This window comes from Ochotona princeps, chromosome 6 (genome assembly GCF_030435755.1).
Source record: "Ochotona princeps isolate mOchPri1 chromosome 6, mOchPri1.hap1, whole genome shotgun sequence".
Taxonomy (NCBI): domain Eukaryota; kingdom Metazoa; phylum Chordata; class Mammalia; order Lagomorpha; family Ochotonidae; genus Ochotona; species Ochotona princeps.
Window position 1 is genome coordinate 31,354,043 of NC_080837.1, and position 20,190 is coordinate 31,374,232.

General features: G+C 40.5%; 1 long non-coding RNA gene across 1 annotated transcript in view; it reads left to right on the forward strand.

Annotated features, from left to right (window-relative positions):
• The window catches only part of LOC131480540 (uncharacterized), a 104,729-nt gene that overhangs the window by 1,354 nt on the left and 83,185 nt on the right, over positions 1-20,190 (forward strand). Inside the window, exon 2 of the long non-coding RNA XR_009245606.1 lies at positions 15,532-15,617. This is a non-coding gene — a long non-coding RNA (uncharacterized LOC131480540). The remainder of the gene's footprint in view (positions 1-15,531; positions 15,618-20,190) is intronic.

The window sequence follows — 20,190 nt, forward strand, 5'->3', positions numbered from 1 at the left end:
TTTGCTCCCTGGTTGAATGATTGCCGTCTCATGTAATCCATCAGCTCCCTCTGTATCAATCCTCTACGAAACCTTTCTCCCCCCTGCAGTTCTTTACTTTTAAGCAAAGGTCTCTGGTATGTAATGCTTTTTCAAGGCCTACAAAGGAAAACAATGTTTCTCCCCTTACTTACTCCTCCACAACTTGCTCCTCATCAAATTATACTTTTCAGGGACAACACTTCCCGTGTTTTTGGATTCTTGCTATTGGAAGGTACTTCTCTATCTCTATTTTTTAAAGATTGGGTTATGGATTCGAAAGAGTTACAGAGAGGAGAGTTTCCCTTTGCCAGTTCACTCCCCAAGTAGCCACAATGACCAATGCCAGATCAGACTGAAGCCAGGAGCCACGAGCTTCTTCTAGGTCTCCCACTTGGGTTGCAGGGGCCCAAGGGCCTGAGCCATGTTAAGCTGCTTTCTCAGGCATATTAGCAGGGAGCTAATCAGAAATGGAGCAGCTGGATTGCACGTTGGTGCCCATATGGGATGCGTGCACTGCAGGCTGTAGCTTAACTGGCTGTGCCGCAGTGCTGATCCCACATGTTACTATTAGTGCTGATCCCACATGTTGCTATTTTTTTTTTAATCCCATAAATTTTCTTCTGAATTAGAGTACATGAGGATTGAAATATCTTATCCCCTTCTCCAACCTGCCACTACTTTAATAAAGATGTTCAGGTTATCCTCATCAAGTTAATAATCACCCTTTTCTTTTTGTTGTTGGTAGTGGTGTGGTGTACTTATTTTACCTACTGCATGTTATTTTTCCTAATGTTAAGTGGATCCAGTGCCCGTGTGACGGCAAGTTAGGCACTAAGTACACCAGTTACTCTGCAAGTTGTATTTCCGTCTAGAGCCCGCCCTCCATCCTTGCTCTTCTCTTTGCTCCAGTCTGCTGGTGGCTGCAGTCCTGCTGAGTAGCTGTCATCCTGGCACTTCATTCCCTGCACCCCTCTTGTAGTAAAGCTTTGGTTGTATGGACTAGTAAAATCTTGGTTTACATCTCATTTGGCTGAAATCTTTTCCCTAGTAATTCCCTATAAAAATTCCCGTGAAAGATAAATTAAGCCCTTGCTTGTCCTAAAATGCAGTGATTACAATGAGTGCCTTTTCCCTCATTCATGTAACTTCCTTACAACCAGTAGAGACTTCTGCCCTTTTATAACACTGCTGTATCATTTAGTGCTTAGCTCTAGATAACCAGTGTAATCTTATGTAAATGCATTTATCTTTTACATTAGTAAGAGTTCATAAACTTATGAATCTTTAAAGTACCTACTTCAATAGTTTATACAAAATATTACCTAGCACCAAATAAAGTATTCTGCTATGTCTTCTATTAGTCTAGATGCAGAAAGGTTTATTTCTGTCACTTTTTCATATGAGATTTCTTTTAAAAAGGAAAAATGCAAAGAACTAGAAGATAATAAGAAGTTATGATTGGAGCCAGTAAACTTTTAATGCTGCATTTTGACAACAGAATATAACTTGATAAGAACATACTGATTAAATTTTGGACTGGTGCAGTTAGGAATGACTAAAACTATTCCAACCTTAGTTTATTTCATGTTGTTGTCTTTATCAGCATATAGTTATCCTATCAGTCATGTTGATAAGATAATCTGTGGCAACACAAACCTTTTGAAGATGCCAATTAGTATGTTATAAGCAAAGTTATCTTCCCTACCTTGTTCATTACAGGGATTTCACGCTTATCAAGGGCCTATATGGTGATTATACTAATTGCTTTAAAAATATTTACTCATTTAATCACAACAGCCAATGGAAATCGGACTGTTATTCCCCTTTCTTCCTCTCCCCTCTTTTTTTAAAGATTTTGTTATTTTTTGTTTGAAAGGCACATTTTACGGAGAGAAGAAGAGATAGAGAAAGATGTTTTCTATCTGCTGGTTCACGCCCTACTTGACCACAGTGGGTACAACTGAGCCCATCCAGAGCAAGGAGCCTGGAGTCAGGAACCTCTTCTGGGACTCCCACATAGGCGCAAGGTCCCAGGGACTTGAGCCTTCCTCTGCTGGTTTCCCAGCCCATAAGCAGAGTTGGATGGGAAGCAGAACAGCCAGGACACCAGCAGATACCCATATGGGATGCTGGCATCACAGGTAGAAGAGTAGCGTGCTGTGCCACCCAGCTGTCCCTTTATCATCCCACTTTGACAGATGGGAAAACCCAAACCATAGAGGTAAAATAATTTGCCCAAAGCTACACAGATCACAACTGGGAGTTGGGACTGCGGAGCTCTTGGACTCCATTCCCTAGGAGCAGTGTGTTCTTTGGCTATCACTCAAGAATGGAAGAGGTGAAATTGGAAGACTATGGTCATTTCCCACAATTGTGCAATTCTGTATCTGAATTCAGAATATTCTGGTTTGGGTCAAAATACCTAATTTTCATGCCACAGTTCTCCCTCATTAGAAATGTATGTAATCCAAGAATAGCCAGGAGCTGTTGTTGTTGTCCTATTACAGAATTTGAAAGTGCTATTAAAACTGTTTAGTTCAGGGGATGGTGTGATGGTTCAATTGGCTAATCATCTACCTGCTAGCATCAGCATTCCATATGGGCTCCAGTTTGTGTCGTTCCACTTCCCATCCAGCTCTCTGCTTGTGGTCTGGAAAAGCAGTAGAGGATGGGATCCTGCACCTGTGTGGGAGACCCAGAAGAAAATCCTGGCTGCTGGCTTTGGACTGGCCGAGCTCTAGCTGTTGTGGTCATTTGGGGAGTAAACCAGCGGATAGAAGATCTTTCTGTTTCTGATTCTCTCTGTAAATCTGCCTTTCAAATAAAAAAATAAAAGAGCAAAAGGTCCTAAACATACAAAAGTACTTCAAAATGTGAAAAAAAAAATGGAAGTAAAGCATGATTATGTTGATGCAAAAAAGTGAAATCCCTTGGAGCCTTGGAGTTTTTTCAGGCTACACATTTTCTGTAACATTTCTAAAAGCCCCTTCTTATTTCCTAAGACCAGCATGTGGATCTTAAATTGATAAGATCAAGCAACTCAATAGATTGGCATTAAATTGAGTGGCACTTATATAAGCAAGTAAGGGGCCAGCAAATAATCAACAAAACAAGCATGTATTTCTACAAAGCTACTTTGGACTACCTCACAAATCAATACCTCTTTGTACTTCAAAAATTCAAGTGACTCAGAATGCACCAACACAGAACTACAGTTCTCTCTAATACACTGAATACCCAATCTTTCTTAACTAACATAATTATCATTAATAGCTGATTCTGAATTATGGTTTACACGTAGGAGTACCAGGGAACAAAATTTCTGTAATTCCTATCTAGAGAACCATTGATTTTTCTTTTAGAAGTATCATTGAGTTTGTAGGATTAACCACATCAACAACCAGTTGGCCTAAGCGGCAAGGGACACAGGAGAATTAATTGTGGAGAGCTGGATTAATGCAGATGTCCTAACCATGTCACAAATTGTCTATTCTGTCTCCCAAGTGAGGGTGATTCTGCTTAAGGAGCACTGCTTTGGGAGTTCTTTACTGAGCAGCTACTGAGGTCAAGGTACCTTGGAAAGAATTTCTTCACACTTGATCAAAATACCAGCTTTGCCCAAAGGACTGTGCATTATCCTAAAGGAGTGACACCAGGGCTGTTGTTCTTAGGAATAAATTAGTGGTAAAATTTAATTAGGGATAATTATTGACCAGGCAACAGTCACACTCCTTGTTGCATAGTTAAGTGGAGACCATTAAAGCAAACAGTCAGAAAAAGATGCCTCACGACACTTCGGCAGGACTGAAAGACCAACACTCATGTTAGCTGTCAAGGGAGATTTTGAGTAGGAAATAACACATTTGATAGTTTTATTTGCAAGATTAGACCAGGGGAGGGATAGAAAGTGGTTTGGGTTATAAAAGGTATGCTTGCAAGCTCTTGAAGAACTAAGCCAGCTCTAGACTTCCACTGTCTCTCCTGGATCAGGGGATTTTTTTCCATGTTGTATCTCCTCTCATCTTGGAAGAGTGTATAATTGAACTGGAAAATTAACCATAGCAAGTCACCTTTCAATATGATCTTTGGCTTATAAACCTCAAAGTATAGTGGAAGCTCAGGCAGTATTTTGGTCTGTAATTATATTGGACCCAATGTCAAACTACTCATCGGGAGAAATCTGCATTTTTTAAAATAAAGATTTATTTTTATTGGAAAGGCAGACTTCCAGAGAGAAGGAGGCACAGAAAGATCTTCCACATGCGGGTTCGCTCCCCAAATGGCCACAGTTGCTGAAGCTGAGCTGATCCAAAGCCAGGAGCCAGGAGACTGCTCCAGGTCTCCCACATGAGTTCAGGGACCCTAAGGCAGGGAGCTGGATGGGAAGTGGAGCAACAGGACCATAAACTGGTGCCCATATGTGATGTTGGCACCTACAAGACAAGGATTTAGGTACTGAGCCAGGTCCAGAAATCTGTATTGTAAGCTGCAGTTACTGATGCAGATTTGAGAACCAGAAGAATTTTAACCCATTTTCTAGGAATTCAGGAGTTAAGATAGCCTTTGATTAAAATACTCAGTACTGCCACTTAGTTCTAACCAGCTTGTGTTGTATTAAACATAAATTGATTCAATTGATTGATTGATTGTTTTCTCACCAGTTCTTCGGGCTGGAAGTCCAACATCAGGATGCTATCACTGTGGGATGGTGATGAGGGCTTTCCAGCTATTTGATGACCGTTTTCTCAGTATTCACAGGGTCTTTCCCTGGCTTAGGATACCACTGTGTCGCATCGTGTTAACCTAACTACATCTCAAAGGCCCATCTCAAGTACCATTACACTGGCAATTAGGACATCAGCATAAGAATAGGGGGAGTAGCACAGCTAAAGCCCTAGCCTTGCATGCACCAGGATCCCATATGGGCGCCGGTTCTTATCCCATATGGACAGCTCCACTTCTCATCCAGTTCCCTGCTTGTGGCCTGAGAAAGCAGTCAAGGACAGCCTAAAGTCTTGGGACCCTTCACCCACGTGCGAGACCCGGAAGAGGCCCCTGGCTCCTGGCTTTGGATTGGCTCAGTTCCAGCTGTTGCAGCCACTTGAGGAGTGAATCAATGGCTAAAAGATCTTGCTGTCTCTCTTCCTGTCTGTATATCTGACTTTCCAATAGGAGGGAGTGAGATACAAGCACAATGGGAACCAAGATATATAAATAACACTGATGGACATATGACTGCTTCTGAAGACTATACTGTTGTAGTAATATGGGGAAATCAGGGGTGCAAATTTGGGTAGGGGATATGGAAATCCCATTCCTTAAGGAATTGTACCATAGAAATTCAAAATTAAAAATAAATGCTATTTTAATTTCTTTCACTAAAATTAATCACTTTATATAAGTATCAAAATCATTCACCTAGGAGCTTCAAAAGGTTCATGGAAATACATATTATGAAAAAATTATGCATGGTGTGAAAATCTTTTGCATCATAGTAAGCATGTCTTAATTCCATTTTTCTATCTTTTTAAAGTTCTTTTGTATTTTAAAAATCAAGTAAAATGTCACCCTTTTCAATAATGTCTCACTTTTAAGCACTTTGAAAAGAGCAATATATTCTTGAACAAGTGCCTAAATTAGTTCTTAATATCGACACATGTTTTCAGTTTGGAGCGAATTCTAAGATGCCAGTTATATTTACCATGTAGTTTCTGCAGGGCCTTGTCAGCTTCCCAGGAAAGCAACAAATACTTCTCTTGTTTTTTTGACTCAGAAGAAAGGATAATATCATTGGAAAGCCAGATTCCTGCTGAATTTTCCTGCCATATTATTCTGTTCTGCTATTTCCTATCCATCCTTGATGATTGATATCTTCCTTTCTAAATTTAATTTCAGTTTCCCATACCAAAAGTAGTAAGGGGAAAGTAAAGAAATGCCTAGATTACCAAGAGGGGTACTTCAAAACTATTATCCTGGGCTGGCATTATGATGTGGCAGGTTAAGTTTTGCAACACCAACGTCTGATGTTGGAGTCCTGGTGTGAGTATCAGCTGCTCTGCTTCTGATTCCGCATCCTGCTAGTACTCCTGTAAAAGGCTGCCCAGCTATTCGGGCACCTGCCACCCACCTGGGAGATCAGCATGAAGTTCCTGAATCTTGACTTTCACCTGGCCTGGCTCACTATTGCTGCCATCTGGGGAGTGAACCAATGAGATTCTCTCTCTCATTATGCCTTTCAAATAAATAAATGACTTGCTTTAAGTTAATATATTAATGGAAATGATTAATAAAATGCTACACAGAATGTGGCCATGCTAACATGATGGATTCTTTCAGAAAAACAATGTGATTGTCTCAATGCACTACGTTTATATATACCTGAAGGTGAAATATTAGTTCTGCAAAATGTTAGCAGGATATTCACAGGAAAGTTAGGGACATATGCCTTTAGTAACAATGGGTTAGTATTTCTCAGGGTCTTTAGTAAACTGTGAGTTTCTAAGCTGGGACCATATGATCTGTAGTATCCTCCATATATGTGACCACAGAACTATTTTTATTGTTCTAAGAACATATTAGTAGTTCTTTGCATAGGAATGTTTATTGGGGGCCCGGCGCAGTAGCCTAGTGGCTAAAGTCCTTGCCTTGCACACACCAGGATCCCACATGGGTGCGGGCACTAATCCCAGCGGCCCACTTTCCCATCCAGCTCTGTGCCTGTGGCCTGGGAAAGCAATGGAGAATGGCCTAAAGCCTTCAGACTGTACCCCTGTGGAAGACCCACAAGAAGCTCTGGACTCCTGGTTTCAGATTGGCTCAGCTCTACCCATTTGTGGCCACTTGGAGAGTGAATTAGTGGATGGAAGATCTTCCTCTGTCTCTCCTTTCTGTTAATCTGACTTCCCAATAAAAATAAATAAATCTTTAAAAAAAGAATATTAATTGGAAAAAGTACATAGAATGTAACTCAGTCATTAAAAAATGATGAAATCTTTTACAACAAAATGGATGCAACTGGAAACCATTGCGCTTAGTGAAATAAGCCAGTCTCAAAAAGACAAACTTTTTTTCGTGATTAATATGGAATACCAAAAAAAATCTGTAGGAATAAAACTAACACATTGTGATTGGATTGTTGTTTTTAACTTTTGTTTATACTCCTGTGGACCTGTGGTGTGGTCAGCGGGGGAAGGTAATAAGAGGCAAAGGAGGGGAAACCCCTAACCCTTTGGAACTCTATCATAAAATAAATAAATTTTTAAAAAGTTATTTTTATTTGAAAGGCAGATTTTATAGAGAAATAAGAAGAGGTAGAGAAAGTCCTCTATCCACTGGCTTACTCTGCAGATGGCCATAGCGGTCAGAGCTGAGCTGTTCTGAAGCCAGGAGCCAGGAGCTTCTTCCAGGTCTGCCATGCGGCTGCAGGTTCCCAAGGGCCTGGGGCATCCTCCACTGCTTTCCTAGACCATTAAGCAAAAGAGCTGGATTGGAAGTGGAGCAGCCAGGAAATGAACCAGCACCCAGATGATATGCCAGCATCACAGGGGGGAGGATTATCTTCATGTACCACCACAGTTTTGTTTGTTTTTAATACTTGTTGAACATTATGATTAGTGGTGCATTAAGGCTGTGACTGTAGAATGGACTACAATCATTTTTGCAGACATTGGAAGAGCGAGGGTTGAGAAAGGGAGGGCATTATGGTTATCTTAGTATTATACCTATGAAATACATGAGATATGTTCTCTTTATATGAACAAGTTTTGAAAATTGTACTGAACATGTACATGACATTCACTAAACAATATAATTTTACAACTATTTGCAGTGTATTGGATATTGTAAGCAATGCAGAGATGATTTTTAAGTGGCGGAAATATATGGGAACGTTATATACAAATTCTTTTTTTTTAAGATTTATTTTTATTGCAATGTCAGATATACAGAGAGGAGGAGACACAAAGAGGAAGATCTCCCATCCGATGATTCACTCCCCAAGTGACTGTAGCAGCCGGTACTGCGCCAATCCAAACCCAGGAGCCAGGAGCTCTTCCGGGTCTCCCACATGGGTGCAGGGTCCCAAGGCTTTAGGCCGTCCTCAAACTGCTTTCCCAGGCTACAAGCAGAGAGCTGGAAAGGAAGTGGAGCTTCCAGGATTAGAACCAGCGTCCATATGGGATCCCGGAGTGTTCAAGGCGAGGACTTTAGCCGCTAGGCCATCGCTCTGGGCCCCAAATTCTTGATTGTATATGAGGAGTTTGAGCATCCCTACATTTTGGTTTCTCCAATAGGTAGATCTTGGAATTGACCTTTCACAGATAACTGGGGGTAAAGTATAACATGTCTAAATCGACCTGAATGATGTGAAAGGTTCTTTTAGGAGACTAGAGGAATTAAAAGACTAGATTAGTAGAATGAGCTGAGCTTGCAGGCTTTAAAAATTGGGCAGAAAATTTAATATTTGATGCTATCTGTCAAATATCCTCAAATGAAAGCCATCTTTAAGCATACTACATAGAACAGATTAAAACAGAGCTTTTGCTATTAAAATGGTATCAGAGTACCACAAACTTCCTCTTTCCTGCTTCCCAGACCCAGGAAGAGCACCACAAATCTTCCGGTGTTCCAAAGTGCTTAGTTGGTAGGGTAGGGGTTGGGGAGAGCCGTTTATATGTTCTTTAACAGGAAAGCAGAATGAATACAGTGATATTTGATAAAGACTTCATTTTTTTTTATTTTCTATTTTTATTTTTCATGATTTTATTTTTCTTTAGCCCCAGGGATTTCCCCTTTCACCCCCCCACCCCTCATGACTATTTCTTTAATCCACACTTTCCTCTCCATTTCCCTGCATCCATTTCAGGCCAAATTACCACTACAATCAGCAAAATATGTCCCCCATTGTTCTTCCTTTTTTTGGTACATTAACCACACCGCTGGTGTGACTTCTAGTGTAATTTAGACCCAATCATGTGTTTCTCAAGATGATAATACTTCAAAGGCTTCTCATTGTTCCCAAGAAAAGGCCTTAATAATACCCATGGTGTATACCCATCCCTAACCCTCCTGCGCATTCATCACTCCTCTCTATTCTTTGTTATTCAACCACATGAGTCTCCCACACTTTAGCTTCTAGCTCATTATATTGTCTGGCTTTCTTCCTATCCATGACAAGCTCCTTTCCATTCTCTTATCTTTGAATACTTTCCTAATACTTGTCAATAAAGCCTACTCATTTTACGTATAAACCCATTTAGTTCAAATACATGTATACACACACATCCTGATCTACATATTCAAAGAAAATATACACAAAAATTTATATACGTATGTAACATAGATCCATATTTGTTAATGCACATGTCAACCTATCCATAAGTCTATGCGTACACATAGATGTGTATGTTTTAAAATCCATGCATAATTTTTTCTAATACACACTTTTCCATGAACTTTTTTGCATGTTGCTCATATTCAGGGGTTTCAAGATGCCCTCCCAACAACACAAATTGCCTCTTAATTCCATTTCGCATGAACTTTTTCAAGTCCTGTGACTGTCAAGCTTTGCTTATTCCCATGTAACAATCTATGCCTCCCTTTGCTAAACAATACAAATCTGGGACCATAGACTTTGGCTCTTAATATATTTTTCCGCTCACAAGAGTAGCACAATGCATACACATAAACATAATCTTAATATATCTTCCTGCTGATTGATAAAGACTTTAATGGAACAAGATTTTCTCAAATTACCAGAGGGGCTAGAGAGATTGAAATTTTTCTGTTGTGCTAATCCAAGCTTAAGGTGATGAATACTGTACAGGTTTTCTGTTGGTGCTGGAGCAAATCACCATGGCCTTGAAGGCTTGAACTATATGTGTTCTCTTGCAGTTCTGTAAGTCAGAAGTCTGACATGGGATTCACTGGACTAAAAATAAGGTGTTAGTAAAGCTGCCTTCCTTTCTGGAGGCTGCATGGGAGAATCTGTTTTCCTGCTTTTTCAAGCTCCAATAGATTGCCTGTATTTTCCTGTGTTTGCCCTTACTGCTGCTGTCTGTAAAACTCCCAAGAGCAAGTTGAAATCTTCTCAAGCTGCCACTATTATCTCTGGTTCTCTGACCAAATCTCAGAAAGCCTCTGGTCTTTTTTTTTTTTTTTTTAATATATATTTATTATTTAACTTCAGTAATTACATTGTATTATGTGACACAATTACATAGATACTTGGGTTCTCCCCACCCCTCCCCAAACCCTCCCACCATGATGGATTCCTCCACCTTGTTGCATAACCACAGCTCAAGTTCAGTTGAGATTCCCCCATTGCAAGCGTATACCAAACATAGAGTCCAGCATCTTATTGTCCAGTCAAGTCCAACGGCTTCTTAGGTATACCCTCTCTGGTCTGAAGACAGAGCCAGCAGAGTATCATCCCAGTCAATTGAAAGCTCCAACATACCATCAGCAAAAATTTACATCATTATGGAATTAATTGACATAGTAATGAGTAACCAACATGTTAAAAGTAAATGCGAGTTCCCAGTCACCTTCTGTGACCACCTCACCTATACTTCAATCTTAGTTTATACACAACATATAACATTCAAAACATAACATGTTATACATAACATCATATCATCTTAAATGAAGGCAAACATGTGGTATTTAACCTTTTGGGATTGGCTCATTTCCCTTAGCATTATGGTTTCCAGTTTGGCCCATTTGGCCACAAAGAACTGCATTTTGTTTTTTTTAATAGCTGAGTAGTATTCCATGGAGTAGATGAACCATAGCTTTCTTATCCAATCCTCTGTTGATGGGCATTTTGGTTGCTTCCATGTTTTTGCAATTACTGATTGTGCTGCTATGAGCATAGGAGTGCATGTTGGTTTCTCATAAAACAAGTGTTCTGGATATATTCCTAGGAGTGCTATTGCTGGATCATACGGTATGTTGAATTTGAGTTGTTTGAATATTCTCCATACTGATTTCCATAGAGGCTGTACCAGCCTGCAGCCCCACCAGCAGTGGAGTAGGGTTCCCTTTTCCCCGCAACCTCGCCAACAAGTGTTGTTGGTGCTTTTATTCATGTGGGCCAGTCTTACTGGTGTTAGGTGGTACCTCATTGATGTTTTAATTTGGATTTCCCTTATTGCCAGGGAACTTGAGCATTTTTTCATATGTTTATTTGCCATTTGGGCTTGTTCCTTTGTGAAGTGTTTGCCCATTTCCCGTGCCCATTTCTTGAGTGGCTTGTTTGTTTTGACATTTTGGTTGTTTTGTAGCTCTTTGTATATTCTGGAGATCAGCCCTCTATCACCTATGTCGTGTGCGAAGATCTTCTCCCATTCTGTGGGTTGCCTTTTTACTTTGTTGATTGTTTCTCTAGCTGTACAGAAGCTTCTTAGTTTGATGAGGTCCCAATTGTTTGTTTTGGTCTCGATTTCTACTGCATTTGGAGTCTTTTTTAGGAAGTGAGGGCCTACCCCTAAGTGTTCCAGTGTGTTTCCAACATTTTCTTCCAAAAGTTTGAAGGTTTCTGGATGTAGGTTTAGATCTGTTATCCATTTAGATCTGATCTTAGTGTATGGTGAGAGATGTGGATCTATTTTTTTGTTTCTGCAGGCTATCAACCAGTTGTCCCAACAGCATTTATTGAACAGACCTTCCCATTTGCCTGGATTGTCGTTTGTCTTTTTGTCAAAGATTATTTGGCTGTATCTGTGTGGGTTTCCTTCTGGTGTTTCTATTCTGCTCCATTGATCTTCCTCTCTATCTTTGTGCCAGTACCAGGCTGTTTTGATAACCACTGCCCTATAGTATGTCCAGAGGTCCGGAACTGTGATTCCCCCTGCTAACTTTCTGTTCTTCAGGATGGTTCTAGCTATCCGTGGTTTTTTGTGCTTCCAGATGAACCTTTGGATCATTGTTTCCAGTTCCATGAAGAATGTTTTGGGCAATTTGATTGGGATTGCGTTGAATGTATATATTGCTTTTGGCAGTATAGACATTTTAATGATATTGATTTTACCTATCCAGGAGCATGGGATGTTACTCCATCTTTTGAGGTCTTGTTCAATTTCTTTTTTAAGTAGTTTGTAGTTTTCTTCAAATAAGTCTCCTACATTTTTGGTTAGATTTATTCCCAGATATTTCATACTTTTCTCTGTTATTTTGAATGGTATCTTGCTGGTTAAGTCTTTTTCCATCTTGGGGCTGTTCGCATACACTATGGCTGTTGATTTTTGTTCATTAATTTTGTACCCTGCCACTCTACCAAACTCTCGTACAAGTTCTAGCAGTCTCTGTATTGAGTCTCTTGGCTCTTCTACATAAAGAATCATATCATCTGCGTATAGTGAGAGTTTGACTTCTTCGTTTCCCATTTGGATTCCTCTGATTTCTTTTTCTTGTCTTATGGCCTCAGCGAGTACCTCTAGGACTATGTTGAATAGTAGTGGAGAAAGTGGACATCCCTGTCTTGTTCCAGATCTCAGTGGGAAGGGTTCCAGTTTTTCTCCATTCAGTATGATGCTGGCGTTGGGTTTTTCATATATGGCTTTAATTATGTTGTGGATTTTTCCATCTATGCCTACCTTGGTTAGGGTTTTTAGTAGGAAGTGGTGTTGGATTTTGTCGAAAGCTTTTTCTGCATCTATTGATACTATCATGTGATTCTTGTTTTTCAGTTTTTGGATGTGGTGTATCACATTTATGGATTTGCGAATGTTGAACCATCCCTGCATTCCAGGGATGAATCCTACTTGATCTGGATGAACGATCTGTCTGATGTGTTTTTGAATTCTGTTGGCTAGGATTTTGTTGAGAACCTCTGGTCTTTTAAGGACATGTGTGAGTAGACTGGGCCTTCTCCAGGATAATCCCTCAAGAGCTATAACTGTAATGATGAAATGTCTTTTTCATCACGAAAGGTTAATATATTCACAGGTTCTGAGGCTTAGATGTTTCCGTCAAGCAATAGTTCCCTTTTAGCTGGATGATGGCCCAACAAGTCATTGTAATATGGTAGAGGAGTAAAAGAGATGGAGGAAGATACTGAGATCAAGTAGTAGTCATTTGGGTAGTTTCATTCTTTTTTAGCTGTTGGAAGATGTACAAAGGTCTGTGCATGCCTGTTTGCTGCCTTTACAGGAAACAACTACAGTCATGAAAGTAAGAATCTGGGTGACTTGGGGAAGCTTCCAGCTATGATCCAGTAAGCCTTAGAAAAACAGATCTGATCTGTCCTGGAGTGTCCCAGAGACCAATCCCCCTCCTCCTCCCTGCCCCACTTCGTTCCAAAGCACTGCTGCCTTCGATTAGTTCTGCTCTCTGGGGCCAGAGAGCAAGACAGACAGAAGGACTAGAAATTGGAGATGGTGTTGGGGCCATACTGGGATTGGTATGTGGAGATCCTGGTTTACACTAGTGGGTGATTTGGTATAGTCACAGGTTTGGCAATCATCTGAGCAGAATGTACACATGAGAGCCTCCAGTAGGAAGGATTCCTTGTTAAGACATGAGCATAAACAATTTTGATCTCTTTATTTTGCAGCCTCATTGGTTGCACCTGATTTCCTCCATGACATTTAACAACTGTTGTATGTTTTTTTCCCTTGGCAGCACACAGTTTTTTCCAAATTAAGAAAAAAAAGGACAGGAACAAAAAGGTTATGCTTTTCATTTCTGTCTGTGTAAACAAACCAGACCCAGTAATTACCATAACTCCAATTGCTCCTGAAACTTTCCATATTTTAATGTGCACACTGTTACTGTTGCTACTAAGTCTCTGCATATATCCTGGAAAGTTAATCCTCAATTAGCAAACAGAAAAACTGATTAAAGTTGGTACAGGTCCATAGTTTTCATATTTATAAGATTTAGAATTTCTGTGAAGAACTGTACAATGCAAATTGAATTATCTTCCAGACTAATAACAAAAATAAAAGTGGGGGTAGGGACAGCAGCTGGAAACAATGGTAAAATAATGGTGTCCATGCAGGGAGATATATAAATTATGTGTGCTTTGATTTTAGTTGATTGTAATTCAGTATTTTTCCCCATGAAACGGCCTTCACTTATGAGGCTGTATTTAATTCTCTTCAGTCTAAAGTGAATATTATCAAATTTTCATAGAGTAACGTTTCCTCAAATTTTAGACTTTCACCAACAATTTTCCACTGAGCTTTAAAGATAGCATTCATTACCAGTCTTCATGAGTTTTTAAATCACTGTCTTTCCTGATTGCTTTTGGGCCAAAAAAAAAAAAAGCTGTTGTACATGTTCCAAAAAAAAAAAAAAAAAAAAGCTAGGAAAGTGAGAGACAGTTATTTCTGTGCCTGTAATTGGTAGCCTTGGTGAAATTGAGTATTAAGGAATTTATGTAGAAAATTCATGTCTACATTTTATTTTAATATATTGGAATCATTACAGTCTCTGCTACTTATAGTTTTAGTTCCCTGCCAACCAATCCTATGTCCTTCTACAACGTGTTGTGTGCCCCATGAGGCTGATGGTATGGGCCTCACCAGTGAGCTCTCTGTCTTCTGGATTCCAGGAGATTTGGATAACGGAGAACTCCAGGATGAGACCAGAGTAAGGAGTGAGTAAGACTGGGTCCCCTCTGATTGGCAGTATCCTGCCACTAGAAACCACTGCCCTTGGAAATGTCAGACTCTCCTCATGACTCTAGAAATTACTTTTATTTCACTTTTTCCTACCAGGCCTGGTGAAGTAGATAACACTGCAATATTATAGGCTATTGACTATGCTGTCCTTTATGGTTTTGATTTCTTACATATGGCCAATACCCTTTTGTAAATCCTCCTTAAATTACCCTCAGTTAGCCATGTCCTCTGCATCCTTCTATGGTTCTTACATGATTGGAATCTGGTTTGTTCAGTCCTACTGTTCCTATATCTAAATACAACTACATTCATCTCACATCCAGGGCCAGCATCATCATCTCTTACTGGGACTATTAACTAGTCCCTGCTTTTATTCTGTATATATCAGAATCTCCTAAAAGTTTCCCATCACCTATCTAATGGCTAAGGTCCTGTATGATCAGGCTCATCATTCAGTTTCATCTTGAATCCCACTTGGCTGCTAGGTTCTAGGACACATAGGACTTCTTTGAGCTTGGGACCTGTACCCAGGTATTCATTCTGTGTGACCCCATTCTGTTCCTTGTTCTTGATTTATTAGGCACTGTCAAAAGACAAGATGTACAGAAGGAGATTGACTTAATTTGGGTTATTGCAGTGGGAAGAGCACCCCAGATTTGAAAATTAGAGCATGTATTAGTTTTCTATTGCTAGTGTTAAAATTGCCACATAACTGGTGACTTCAAACAGATTCATTAGAATTCTGAAATGAGTTTTATGTGAATTGATGGGGCAGTTGTCAAGCTTTGTAAGACTTTGTAAAGTTAGTGGTTTTTCCATTGTCTGAAGTGGGAAGCTGTTAGATGATTTTGGTAAAAGGAGTGACAAGTTCTGTTTCACTTAACAGGCCTGCTTGAGCTGCTGTGTTAAAGTGAGGCCGAGGAATAAATTCTCATGCAGAAGACCATAAAGGAGGTTTCCACAGTGATGGAGGTGAGCAGTGATGCATCAGGGATGCAGCTGGGGGGAAGGAAGCCCTGGAGGACTCCAAGATCCATGGCAAGGGTGGAGCTGCCACATAGTGCATGAAGAAGACTGCACAAGGGCAGCTCTGGGAGGGACTATCAAGGGATCAGTTCTGAAAGTATCGAGTCCAAAGGCAGCAAGCAGTACATTTTGGGGATATAATCTACTTTCTTCACACATCTGTGAGCATTAGGGAGTGTCAGAGTGGGACCATCCCTGCTGCCTGCTGGCAACTGAAGCAGTTGAACATCTGTCATCACTCATCACCGTTCACTTTGAATTTCTCACATTGCCTGAAAATAGTTCTACCACCTCTTTCTTGGGAAGAAGTACAATAGGGAAATCCGAAAAACCTGAGTACATCATAACAGGGAAGTCGAAGTCAGTTTCCTTTTCTTGATCGCTTGAACATCCAAAAGATCAGATAAACCAAATTTGGAGGCTTAGGTGAGACACTACTTTTGGGGAGATAGCTGCATAAGAACAAAGACCTTTGCTTTGGCCTCTGAGACCTGCTGCTGTGCCACACAGCCGGGCAGGTACCATTATCTTTCTCTCAAATATCATCTGCTTAGTTTTGCCTCTTAACTATCTTCTAGCGTGAAATTTTCTAGACTCAGAAAAGTAAATTCTCATAGCGCCAGAGTTCGTTGCGCCGTCTCCAGTGCAGTGACATTCATGGCCAGGCCCTTAGGCCTCAACCTCTGACAGTTTTTTCAGCATTCCTCATCTTGAACCTCTCACCTAACCTAAACATACACTGTTTAAATCTTAGGTTAGAGCTGCATATATTCTGCATAGCTTTAAAAAGAGTCAACCCATGTAAATTAGTTTTCCGGGTAACTGAAGCTTAGCCATCTGTTGATATTAGCCATGTGGACAAGAATTTTTCTGAGGATAAAGTGCACATATCCTTGCTTTTTTAAACAGGATACAGAATATAACATTGAGCCTTTACAAAGATGGTAGGGGGGCTGCATGGGACTCCCCTGCTGCACCACCACTCCCACCAGTAAGTGTGAGAGCTGGGACTGGGGAGATCAGGTTGGCCAGGGCTACAGTACCTGTTGGCCTCATGTGAGTAGGATCAGGGGAAAGCCAGGCTGGGTCGACTGTTCCTACTGGTACATACATAAGCCAGAGTGGGTGTGGGATGGTTGAGGTTTGCTGCAGCATCAGCTGGTATGCTGGCATGGGGGGGCACAAATTTTGTGAAATCAAACTGCAGAACCACCGTGAGAATACAAGATCTGGGAGGGGGATTGGGTTCAGGAGGGAAACTGGGCACCTCCTTCTGGGTTACCACTCTGACTTGTGAACATGAGAACCAGGACTGGGGCAGGCATGGCTAGACAGATTGGCACCTGCCAGCATGTGTATAGGCTGGATAGTGGGGCTGGTCTGGTCGAACTAGGCTTAAATGCCCCTATTGGCTGGCACAGGACCCTGGACAGGGGGCAGACCTGGTAGGGGTTATTGCGGGTCACTCCAGTTAGGCTACAACTGCCCCTGGTTTGCATGAGGGCCGAGTGTATGGTGGGCAGGATTGGGCTGGACTGCAACTCCCATTGGTTTGTGTACAAGACAGGTCTGAGGACAGAATTGACCCAGCAATTGCAACTGCCAGCATGTACATGAGCTGATTATGGCAATGGACTGTGCCAGACCCTGTTCTGGCAAGCACTCACAAGAATCACAACACACAAGATGAAGTTTCTTTGGGGATCCCTCCAACTGAACCACTGGACTCAGAACCCAACCATGGAGAGAACTGCAGGTTCCATGGACTGACAGTGGAGTGCATGTGTCAGAGGTGGGCCTCCTCAGTGGCTTAGATGGAGCAATGGACAGCATATCCAGGTGCGCATGGAGGATATGGCAGTACATTGGAACCTGCAGAGGACACATGGTACCATAAGCAGGATGGAGGACAGAACAAAATGAACAACTACCTCAGCCAAGTGTTGGCAGCGAATACCTAGGCATGAGTATTCCCTGTACTGATTTCCATAGTGGCTGCACCATTCTGAAGTCCCCCCAGCAGTGGAGTAGGGTTCCGTGCCCCCCACATCCTTGCCAGTAAGTGTTGGTGGTTTTCTGTATATATGCCATTCTCACTGGAGTTAAATGGAACTGCAGTGTGGTTCTTATTTGAATTTCCCTTATTGTTAAGGAGCTAGAGCATTTGTTCATATGTCTGGTAGCCGTTTGGATTTGTTCCTTTGAAAAATGTCTGCTTATGGGTGTAGGTGTAGATCCTTTATCCATTTAGATTTGATTTTTGTGTATGGTGAAAGGTGAGGGTCTTGTTTCTTACTTTTGCAGGCTGCTTATCTAATAGTTCCAACAGCATTTGTTGAAGAGGTCAGCTTTTTTCCATGGATTGTTTTCTGTTCTCTTGATGAAGATTAGATGGCTGTACATGTTTGGTCTCTCTTCTGGTGATTTCTGTTCTGTTCCATTGATCTTTCTCTATGCCAGGATTAGAACCAGTACCCATATGGGATCCCAGAGCATGCAAGGCAAGGACTTCAGCTGTTAGGCTACTGTGCTGAGCCCGATCATATGGTTTTTATTCTTGCTTTTGTTGATGTGGTGTATCACATTTATTGATGTGCATATGTCAAACCATCCCTGCATGCCAGGGATAAATCCCATCTGGTCTGGGTGAATGATCTGCCTGATGTACTGCTGGATCCTGTTGGCTGGTATATTTTTGCAGATTTTTACATCAATGTTCAATAGAGATATTAGTATGTACTTCTTTTTCTCTGTTGTTTCTCTATCTGGCTTTGGTATTAAGGTTAGTTATGTTGATTTCATGGAAGAAGTTTAAAAGGTTTGCCTCCTTTTCTGTTGTTTTGAATAGCTTGTGGAAGATTGGGGGCAAGTTCTTAAAACATCTAGTAGAATTCAGCAGTGAAGCCATCGTGGTGGGATTTTCTTTGTTGGAAGGGATTTAATTACTGATTCAGTCTCCATCCTCGTTATAGTTCTATTGAGATTTTTAATTACCTCATGATTCAGTTGTGGTGAAGTGTGTGTATCCAGGTGAGCTATCTAATGGCTGACATAGAGATAAGAATTTCTTTGGTCTTGGAGAATCAAGGTGCCATACATTCCAGAGCGGCCAGGGATTAATTCACCTGCCAAGCACTTGAGTTTGGAAGAAGATCCTGATTCCCAGAAGAAACTGCATTCCCGAAGCCAAAGTTTTGATGATAGTGTGGTGAGATCCTGAATGCCAAACATGGTGACATTGTGTATTAAATACAGAATTTTGACCCATGGAAATTGTGAGAAAATAAATATGTCCTATTTTAAACAGTTAACTTTGTGATAATTTGTTAGTAGGAACTTATTATAAAATCCTATTTGGGTTTTATGTTTATGAAAGGATGAAAGAACCTAGTATATTGTTAATGCATGGATTTACACAGTCCCAATCACATTATAATAATTACCTGTCCTACTATTGTTATTGATTCTGTGTTTTGGTCTAGGAAATAAAACTTAGAACCTAGTAAGATTATACTTGTCTATTCCTGGACTTCTGGAAATAAAATGGGCTAAATACATCTGAAGCTTACAAGGCTGTTGTGGTGAATCTGACCTAATATTTCTCTTCTGGGTCACTTACTTCACCTGCGAGAGAACCGTATATATATAAATCTCATGTTTTAAAAAAATCGAATCAGTGGGTATGTGGTGTAGGATCACCTTTTTATTTTTACAGTAATAATTGCTTACTTGCTTTATAAATAAGTGAGATGGCATAATAATGGTGGTATACTATCTTACCTTCAGTGCTTTATGTTTCTTAGGCTTATTATATACAGCCTTCATAATATAGAAGTATCGTACTTCAACATGAGTTGATAATTAAATAGACTCTAATAGGCAAATAGTTATACATTTAATTTTTAAATATTATTTTGAGTAGTTGTTTCTCATACAAAGTGGAAATTATTAAATGTCTCTCTTACCTGTCCTCCAAATAATTTTCATTTTTCTTTTTAAATTAATTAATTTATTTGAAAGTCAGAGTTACAGAAGAGATTGACTCCCCAGGTGGCCACAACAGCTTTCAGTTAGCTAAACCTGGGTTGATCCAGAGCCAGGAGCTTGTTCTGAGCCTCTCACATTGTACAGGGGCCTGTTTCTAGGGCCTTCCTCTACTGCTTTCCCAGGAAAATCAACAGGGGCTGAACAGAAAGTGGAACAACTGGGACTCAAACTGGTGCCCACTTGGGTTGCAGGTGGGTGGCTTTGCCTGCCACCAGCACTTCAACTCACTTACCTCTCCAGAGTCAAACCTTCCTGGTTTGTTGTCCTTTTTCCTAGGGGGCTTTTATATATTATCAATAATTATTCAGATACATGAGTAAATAAAGAAGCAGTAAGTAATAATCACTAACTATGATTAATTAAACAAGTGATTTGCTAATAGTAACATCTGTCTATATTCTCAGAATGTCTATATCCCAAACTATGGTGAAATATTATTGTTGTTAAGATAGAATTGTTGGTATTTTGTTTT